We start from the raw sequence: 9812 nt of genomic DNA, 5'->3' as shown, positions 1-9812 counted from the left end.
AGATTGGACTACTGAAATGTCATCACTTTCTCGGGCATCTTGTCTCCTGTGTGTAAAGGTGTTACTTCCACACACATGTGGAAATTCAATATAAAACACAACCATAAAACAAAGGTGTCAACAACATACAAAGCTATCTGTGGAGGCTTTAAATTAAAACACTTTTAAAGGGAACAGTTCTTCCGGCAATTAACACACTGCAACAGCCAACGTCAATACTATCGCGAAGAAAAGACAAACCGCTGGGCTTTCAACAGCTCACAACGGATACATACATGTGGCAACCCATCAAACCAGCTGCATTATATACCCAACTAGCAAACACATATACATTTAACGAGGTTCTTATGGAAAAACTAGCCTACATGAGAATCAATTACTTAACAAAGGTACGGACATTAAAATGTCAGTGACCTTCTACTGTAAGGGTCAATAACCTTATGTCTGAAAAATATGTAAGCTACTATGTACACCTGGGCAGTAGCGTTGACATGGGGGATCCAGGGGTATTTTAGGACCTGGCCGGGATAAATTTAGAGGCTTGGAACCTTTCCAAGGGGCCAGAAACTTGGAGAAACTACTTTGTATTCTTTGGATATAGTACGTTTTTCTTACAAGTGTCTAAATTTTGGGTATGAGAGTCTCATTGGTACAGGGTTCAAATTATCGTCTGAACCGCCTGCATCTGGGTAGTGGATGCCCTTCTTAAAGGCAAACAGTTGCGACAGACTTCAATACTTTTTTTAGAGAAAATCATTCTTGTTAAATGTATATGTAACTGAGTTGTATTATTTTAACTTAATTATATTCCGATGTTTAGAAATGAAGAACTATATGTAAGTCTTTAAACTGGAATACTGGGAGGTAGATTTGTTTAACAAGCAAAACGGCGAGGTCTATCAACTCAGTTGGGATCAAAAAAGGACAAAAAACATCGTTGAATATTTTACAACAGTCATTTTAGCAAATTTACGAGGTAAGTAAATAAAAACTTCCACAACGACATGTTGGCTCTATTGTCGGTGCAGTACAAAGAGCAGATGACAAGAAATTTACGGCAGAATCGGACAGCACTACTGTCGTTATTTTTTTTCGAAGTCATAAAAACAACCTTTTCCAACTTCTTTGTTGGTTGGATCAAGACGTGAACAAAGCTCTTTTTTCACAAGTTGATCTTTTTCAAATTTTACAAAATAATCGCTTCGTTTCTTTTTTTCGAACTGCAATCATGAAAGTACAAAAAATAGCATGTGTACATAGACAACCATTTTATGACGCAAAACAGCATATGAGTTTAATATTTTTTAAAAAGTAGTTTGTTAGATTTAATGAAGACATCACATAACCTCATAAAGCCATGTGGAGCACATCATACGGAAGTACGGCAGATCGTGGAAAAACACGGAAGGCGAATTATTCAATAAAATCACTACCACGAGGCACGAAATTATTTGCAATATCAGCACAGATCAACATGATCTGTTAGCTGTGAACTGTAGGACAAATAAAAACTGGAAGAAAGTTTTTGAAGAAAATATACAATGTGACAGCATCTTTGCTTACTAAAAAGCACATGCTGTTAATGGGACCAAATGGACGCTGACACAGCCTAAGCGCATGCGCCAATGTTCTTGGCAAGACACCTGAAGACAAGATACTTGAAGGTGGACAAGAAGATTGGATTCTTTGTTTCCTCGTCCATTAAATCTAAATCTTCAACTACCGGGCGTAAGCCGGGATACCACAAAAACTGTAGAAATGTCCATTTTGCTTTAAAAGCAAATTGCAGGAACCGTTAAGTTATTGTTTTTTAACAATTTAACCATTCGTAAGCTGTGGGTCTAAGAGCATAGCTCTTGCAACGGAAAGTCAACGAATTGGCAAATGTTTGTTACCTAAACTCTTAAACGTTGTCTTTGGAAAGGCAAAACATGTTGCATCGAAGTAAATAAAAACGCAAATATTATTCATTTTCATGAAATGTTTGTGTGCCTGTTCAATGAACACATGTCAGTGTGTGTGGCCCTCATTCAACACGACCATAAATGTGCGGGCCAGTGAGAAATATCAACTTGAACTGTGAAAATATTCATGTCAATACAATTGAAAGGTATTTGACACTTCTTAAGATTTGTTGTTCAATAAATGTATTTCGACGTAAATTAGAATAATGCTGCTTTTTAAGCAAAACAATTTCCCTAAAAAGTAAAACAAGTTTTAACACCACTCTATACGTCACACAAAAAAAATCACGCAATTTGGAGAAAAATTACCAGACCAACATTACGCAATATACAAACAAGTACACCAATGACAAACTAGTAAAAGGCTAAAGACTTGTCGACTAAGTATAAACTGCTATTCAATATTTTACTGTTCCAATTGACTCAGAAACTTTCGATTGTATTTTAGGTTGCATTGTTGATTAGGAACATCGACTAAAATGACTAGTTTTCTCCCGTTTCTGAAATCATCTTGGCCATAACGGCATTCAAGCTACTTATGGGCCAGGAAAAAGCGAAAGTCAAACGGCAAGATTTTTTTTTCATAAATAAATGTTTATTAACGTCAAATCAACGCTGTTACTTCATGGCGACGATGATTGCGTGAATAATTGTGCAACTTCATCCAAGTTCAGAATAGAATCATTGTAACAAACCCACCTTATCCACGTGCGTCGTGCAACCCTTTAAAGCCCAACAGGGCGTAGAAGAGACGTGCCCATTACTGTTACGGTTTATTTACCCCGCTCTATAACACCCAAGATTTGCACTTGTACTATTAAAAAAAAATTGTCATTTTTACATTGATTCCAGACGTTGAATCAATGTAAAAATGACAGATTTTACTCTTTGCTTCATACGCAGTGCTAGTTTATGTTTATCTAGCGACGTTTAAACGATGTAAAAATTGCGGTTTTTTTTTCTGGCTGGTCAGCTTCATAGAAGACTGCGATCATTGTTATTGCTTACTTCACAATGTAGATTCTAACGATATGTTTAAGCCTGATGCTGCGAATTAGTTGTGGTAATATCGAATTACACGAGCTTTCGGAACACAGTTCCCTAGTCATGTGCTATGACGAAAAAAAGCGAAGCTCAATAAATTGTTATTGCTATTTACAGTCCAGCTTTTAGCTTCATCAATATCAAACGAAAAGCCCAAAACTATGGAATACAATGTTAAGCAACCTTGACCACAACAAATTGCCATGAAAATATTCCTGAACCAGAAAATTATGTTCCATGTCATCATAGACTGGAAAAAACGGCAAGCAATCGCAAAACAAAACAGTATAGGCGCCGTTCGCGCACAGGCGAACAACTGCCGCGTAGACTTCATGTGGTGTGTACCAGTGTTTGACAATTGTTTTTAAATGTAACTAGCATATTTTTTTTTAACAATTGTGCTCATGCTGACATACATTATGTATACCACTGTAACTGCGTAAACAGTCTGAATAGTCAAAAGGTTTGGCATAATGTCAAGACAATAATTACATGTTCTGTTTCTGGTCCATACTAGTTTATTTTCTGCAAGAAAACTTTCGGTAAACGTGAAGTAGATGTTTTCGGTGATTAGCTTCATGGCTTCTGCAAGAGGGCGACGCACAGGGGTATTAGGGAAAGGGGCAAGATGAACCATTGCCATAGCAAGCTGTAAAAACTGAGCAGGCACCTCTCTGTCTATATCTTGTGCGCAAAAATGTTGTTTTGTCAAAAACAAAATGTAATCAATGGTTTATTTTACTTATCTTTCTCCGACCAGGCCCAAACCTCTGATTCAGGGGTTCTTAATCAGGGGTGCACGCACCACTAAAGGGTGCGAGACCTGTGCCTAGACGGTGCGGGGATGCTGAGTTATCAAGGTTAGTTATAATATGACGTAAGAAGCAAAGTTGTTTTACCAGGTTTCAACAAAAATTTCGAACTGTAGGCGTCTATTACTTTTCAGCCAATCCTAGGAGGGGGTGCGAGAACTGGTTGGCAATTTCAAGGTGGTGCCAACAAGGCAAAAGGTTAAGAACCGCTGTTCTAATTGCACTCTTACCCCCTTGGCTTCTCGTTAATACAGCGGCTGTTACATCCATCTGATATGGTAACAGTTTCGTTGCATGGAAAAGTCCAACTCTGTTGTGTGTGCGCTGGGGCTGCACATGCTGCGTTTCTTTACAATGATTCTACGTCTGCTGACGTTGAATATACGTGAAAAGCGTACTGATTAGTCGGCTTGGATCATTTAAATTTGATCACAGAGAAGTCACAGAAGTGTACTGGTCAACCTTTCTTCTATCAGTTTAGAAATGCAATTTACTTTTATGGTTCTCGCACTTTCAACTTTCATTCAGAAAACGCTTTGTATAACTCATTATTAACGTAGGTTGGCCTGTAATGGGTTGAGGTTTCTAAATTACATATAACTCCAGCAATCAACATTGATGTGTTTGATTTGATAAGATATAAAACGTACCGTAATTAGATTAGTTTAGAAATGTGTGTTATTCCGACCACAGATAAGGCCATCTCTCATTCAAACGCAAAGACTATAACATCAAAGGTAGATGATAAGATTCGCACCATCGAACAACATTTAACTTGCAACTTTTGAAAGGAAGCATTCAGTGTTACTTTTGCTATATCTTGGCGACTCAACCAAGTTTACTTCATCTTATCATTTCTGCACGCAAATGTCACAGGGTCTTCAAAACGAGATAATAAAGGCAACAGTTGCGGTCCTTTAATAGTCCTTGTCCTTGATGAAGATTTCATTAAAAGAAAAACTCTAGGGGCATTTATGTAGGCAATAACATTGTTGCAGGCATAAACATGCTAAGAAAGTCGATCCTATTTGTTTTTGTTTAGCCTCTGTATAATATACAACACAAGTTACCTCACAGTCGAAAATAACGACACCATCAAGGGATTTCGAATGGAGATCTATTTTTAAACTTCCTGTGTGATGGAGCTTTTTAACTGACTGGTCTTGACTTACTACTACTGCTGCAACTATAATTCAGCATCGTTTCACAACTCCATCTGATCATGCAGACTGCAGAATCAGTAAATGCTTGCAATCATTACTGCTGACGCCGACCATACGTAACGTACCGTTGCAATTGCGTAGAGGCCACGCTTCGACCTTCACGCAACGGAAACAGCAAGCAAGAATAATTGACATGCGAGCAGTGTCGCATGTCAATCGACTTCTTCAGCAACATATGACGCCTTCTTGACGGCAAGAAGGCGAATTTTCTGCTTCGTAGCTATCATTTAACGTAAGAACTACACTCAGCTATCTGCCGTCAAGTTTCTTGAATACAATTTTACTAAACTCTAAACAGCATGTTACGCTAAAGCATTTACTTCTACTTTGAGAGCCGAGCTTGAATAAACTCAAAACAAATTACTTTCTCCTGGTTGAAAACTTTTCGAGGCAAGTGACCAACAAAAGAGTACAGATTCTGAAAGCAAAATGAAAACTCAACGAAGTGTGGTCTGAGCTATTAAAATATTATCACAAGACATCGAAGGAAATGACGGAATATTTTGTCATTTCAAGGCAGCTTTTACCTTGCCCTAATACAATATGACAAAGCTTAAGTCTATTTAATTTATCGACCAGCAGTTGTTGTCTTTAATCCACAAAATGAAAGCCTTTGACGATATTTTTTTAACCTTTGACAAATTGGTATTGTTGTTAATAAATGGTTTTCATTGTGTTACATATAAAGTCAAATATCACACACAATGCGAAGAGGAAAGCAATAAGCATTAGTTAAACCACACAAAGAAAAAACAAACAAATATATGCTAAACTGTGGCAGGAAATTTAAACGTCCTGATTTTTTAATGTAAAATCAACTATAATAAATCGAAGAAATAAGTTTAATATTGTGAGACTGAGTATTCCATCTAGTAGGCTAAACGTCGCAATTTTTACATCATTTCAATGTTGCTAGACTCAACAAAAGGTTTTTTTTTTCATGCGAAAATCGACATGAATAGCTGCAAATAAACTCTTTTTTTCTTGTTAATTGCCGGAGACGCCTGGCAAGGAGAATTTATTGTACAGTTAGTAGGCGAAGATTAAAACCAAGTTTTATAAAGAAAGTAGGCTAAGTCACACATTTCCAATTTGCACCCAATAAATGCATAACAAAAATCTTTCTAGCAACTTTAAGCTCAAATCGTGGCCGAACAAACCGAATGAACTTTTGATAATACAACAGCTTTCACACGCAAAATAGTTGCTTCAAGATACTCGACAAAGTTTTTATAAATTAGCCCTATAATATTTTCAATCAGGTAAACTCAATTTTATTTAAAGCTTTCAAAGCTAGATGAATAATTTGATTTAGAAGATCATCTTAAAAGATATTTAAGGTGACTGAAAAGATTTTATGCAAGTGAATCAAAAATGTTTTACCAAAATGCTAAATTGAATCTTTCAGATCTCAATCAGCAGTGCATTGAACAATAAGCACGACTGAATTGACTCAAATGTGAACCAGAGATTTCGGAGCTTTTTTATCAAGCGTTCCGATGGGTTTCATGTAGATCACAAGATATATCTCTTCCAATTTGTTGAATTCAAAAACAACCATAATTTTTTGACAAAATGAATCTTCAATTGAGCAAATTAAGTCTTAGAAATACGCATAAAAGTCATTCTTTACAAAATAAAGCTGTAGTGTCACCATAGAAAAATGCGAACCAGATATTTCGGAGCTTTTTTATCAAGCGTTTCAATGGGCTTCTTGTAGATCACAAGATATATCTCTTCCAATTTGTTGAATTCAAAAACAACCATTATTTTTTGGCAAAACGAATCTTCAATTTAGAAAATTAACTCTTAGAAATACGCATTTATAAAAGTCATTCTTTACAAAATAAAGCTCCGGTGTCACCACAGAAAAGTCCAGGATACAACATGAAGCAAGATAAAAGCAAAACAATCACCTTCTAATGATCACAGTTTTGTAGCTATACTTTGTTTCGGTTCTAACGATTCATTGTGTCTCAAAACAATGGAGTTGAAATATAAGTAGCTTTTCTGAAACATGTTAGTGTACAGCAGTGTAGGCATTCCATGCTGCTGACGCATAGTACAGGTGGAATAACTAAGTTTTGTTGGTGCAAAAAAGTCATAAAATGATTTCTTTTGATGCAGTTTGCAGGGGCGCCGGAAGCGGGGGGGCATGGGGGGCGATCGCCCCCTCTGTCCTCGAAATTTCTCTGGATGGGGGGCAAGGGGGGCAATGGGGCCCTTTTAGGGTCATGTGAGCTACTGCACATTTTTCAATATAACAATTTCTGCTATTCGCTTTTAGCTTAATTACAATCTTTCATTTTTGCCTCAAAATCATATTCACACACAAAATTCTGTATCACAGTAGGTTACATGATGCCCTTTCGTGCTATTGTTCTTTATATACCGGTATGTAGTTCTTGCATCATTACTCAATAATGAGCTATTGTGTAGGTTACAAACATAATTTATTGAAATTCTACCACTCCTATGCTTCTTCAAAGACAGTTTTGTCACAACTATGTTTGATGTTACCACCAGCTGCTGTGAAAATCAAACGCCAATGATTCGAGGCACCACGAACGACCGTTTTGCATTGCATAGGACCAAAGGTAGGGCTTATGGTCGGAATATGGTTGATGGTAGACTTATGAGAAAAGAAAATGTTCGTCGTGGTCTTGGTTTTAGTTAGAAAAAAGATCTGAGTGATACAGAATTGTAGGAAAGTTAAGGAAATGGCAGCCTATAAAAGTCTTAGCATAGCAATTAAGAGTGTGAGAACCTGGAAGTTAAAATTGTTTAGAAGGAAAGAGTAAGCAAGCCGTTATGATATAGCGTCAAATTAGGAAAGGTGAATGCTGAACGCAGTTTTAACGCCACGAGGCGAGTAAAAATGTGGCTTCGTACCACAATGACAAACAAAAGTTTAAACAACCGAATGTTTGCGACTATTCACAAACAGGTGATGGACACCATTGACTTAGAAGCTGTTGCAAATGAGTTCATTCGAGCAACCGACGCGCGTAAAATGTAGGCCTACTTTGGATTGGTTTGATATTTTTCCGTATACAGTAGCCTATACAAATTATCCCGCGAACACTTTTTATACTTTGCAGCAGATTGTGACGCTATGAACGTGAGATTTATTTTTTGTTTCTTCTTGTTCAAGCTATTTCAATATATTTCATTTTATGCTGATTGTAAAACTGTGCAGAAGTGCGTACAAAACTCGATTCATGACTCATGCCGTTCACTCTCCTATCTTGTTGGTATTTAAGTTTCTTGTTGACCGCAATTAAGTCCCCCCTTTTTTCTAACTTATTTCAAACTTTGCGCGCGATAAGTTTTTGTCCAGAAGTTGAATTTTCATTTTGCATGTTTAGTTGTTTTCAGCAATATGTCCTGTGTTTTGCCATGCTAGACAGGTAGTCACTACCTGGTCGCCCCCTGAAGAAGTCAGTCGTGTCTGATTGACGAAACGTCGGAATAAAAGCAGATTGTCACTGTATACATCTTGTGATAGTTTAGCTTAATTTGCACCAGTAGAACATCTCATATCATTTAATATTTCATTCATTTATCTTCATCTATGGTTCAACAAAGCAAGCTCTCTACCAAAGCTTTATTATCTTCATCTGTCTCACATTTCGATTTATATGGCTAATAGGGGGAAAACGATTAACGAACTGCCCAGCATCATCGCTATATCTTTTCTTAAAACTTTAAAAAAAGTGCCCTTTTTTCATAATCCTGCCCCCCCAGTCAAAAATCGTTCCGGCGCCCCTGGTAGTTTGAACAATATTTCGACAAATATTGTATAAATCTATTTTTAAAAACGTACATTTTACTTGTAGTGAAACCACAAAAGCACAATACACAAATCTAGTTTGATCTTTCAACGCTTAATTATGCTTAGCCTATAATGAAAAAAAAAAACGATTACGTACCTACGCGCATACATTCTAGTCAAGCCACAAATCAGCATAGCAAGGATGTTTCAGAAAAATAATGCAAACCTATTGCTCTCGATGCTGCTACCTCATCCAGCAAATTCTTTCCTATTTATATTGATGCAGCGTCTGTCAGTGGTGAATCGATGTAAAAATCACTGATTTGCTGGCTGGATGCCCTGTGAAGCCCCGATAAAACACCAAAATCTACAGGCTGAGTAAGACCGCGAAGATTTTCGTTCTTTTGCGGGAAAAGTGCCACTATTTTCGGCTTCGAAAACGCTTTCAATTCCGATGTCAGTTCTATGTGAACTCTATTCTTGTACTTCTACTCAACAAAACCTAAACTCGACGCTAAACACGGCTGTTTATACACAAAGCTATTTGCAACTAATCGATACATGAATAATCAGAATTGAGTATTCGACTGAGCTCAGATGAGTGAAACTCACTGACAAATGGCTGTCAAAATAGACACACAACTTATCAATGGCGACTTCTTTGTCCTGATAAAGGTTAAGAGAAACCATCAGTGGAATTCGTAATTGCCAACGATAACGTTGATTCAACATTAATACACAATTAATTGCTTTCGAATGGATTTGCAAAAAGATACTAGGCCAGCAAATCAGTTCTATTTCAAACGTTTACAGACGTTGAATCAATGTAAAAGAGACTGAATCGGTGGTTGATGATAATAATAGCCAACTTTCAATGACCAACATAACATCAGAGCCATGGAGCCGACACCACTTGAAAGATAGCGATGGAGTTTTGCTTGTCGTGTGTTCGTTCTGTAGTGGAAGTCATTATCGCAACAAAAACAGCTTTATG

Source organism: Aplidium turbinatum, chromosome 10, assembly GCF_918807975.1.
Source record: "Aplidium turbinatum chromosome 10, kaAplTurb1.1, whole genome shotgun sequence".
NCBI classification, from domain to species: Eukaryota; Metazoa; Chordata; class Ascidiacea; order Aplousobranchia; family Polyclinidae; genus Aplidium; species Aplidium turbinatum.
The sequence above is the reverse complement of the archived record's forward strand: the minus strand, read 5'-3'. Positions refer to the sequence as shown.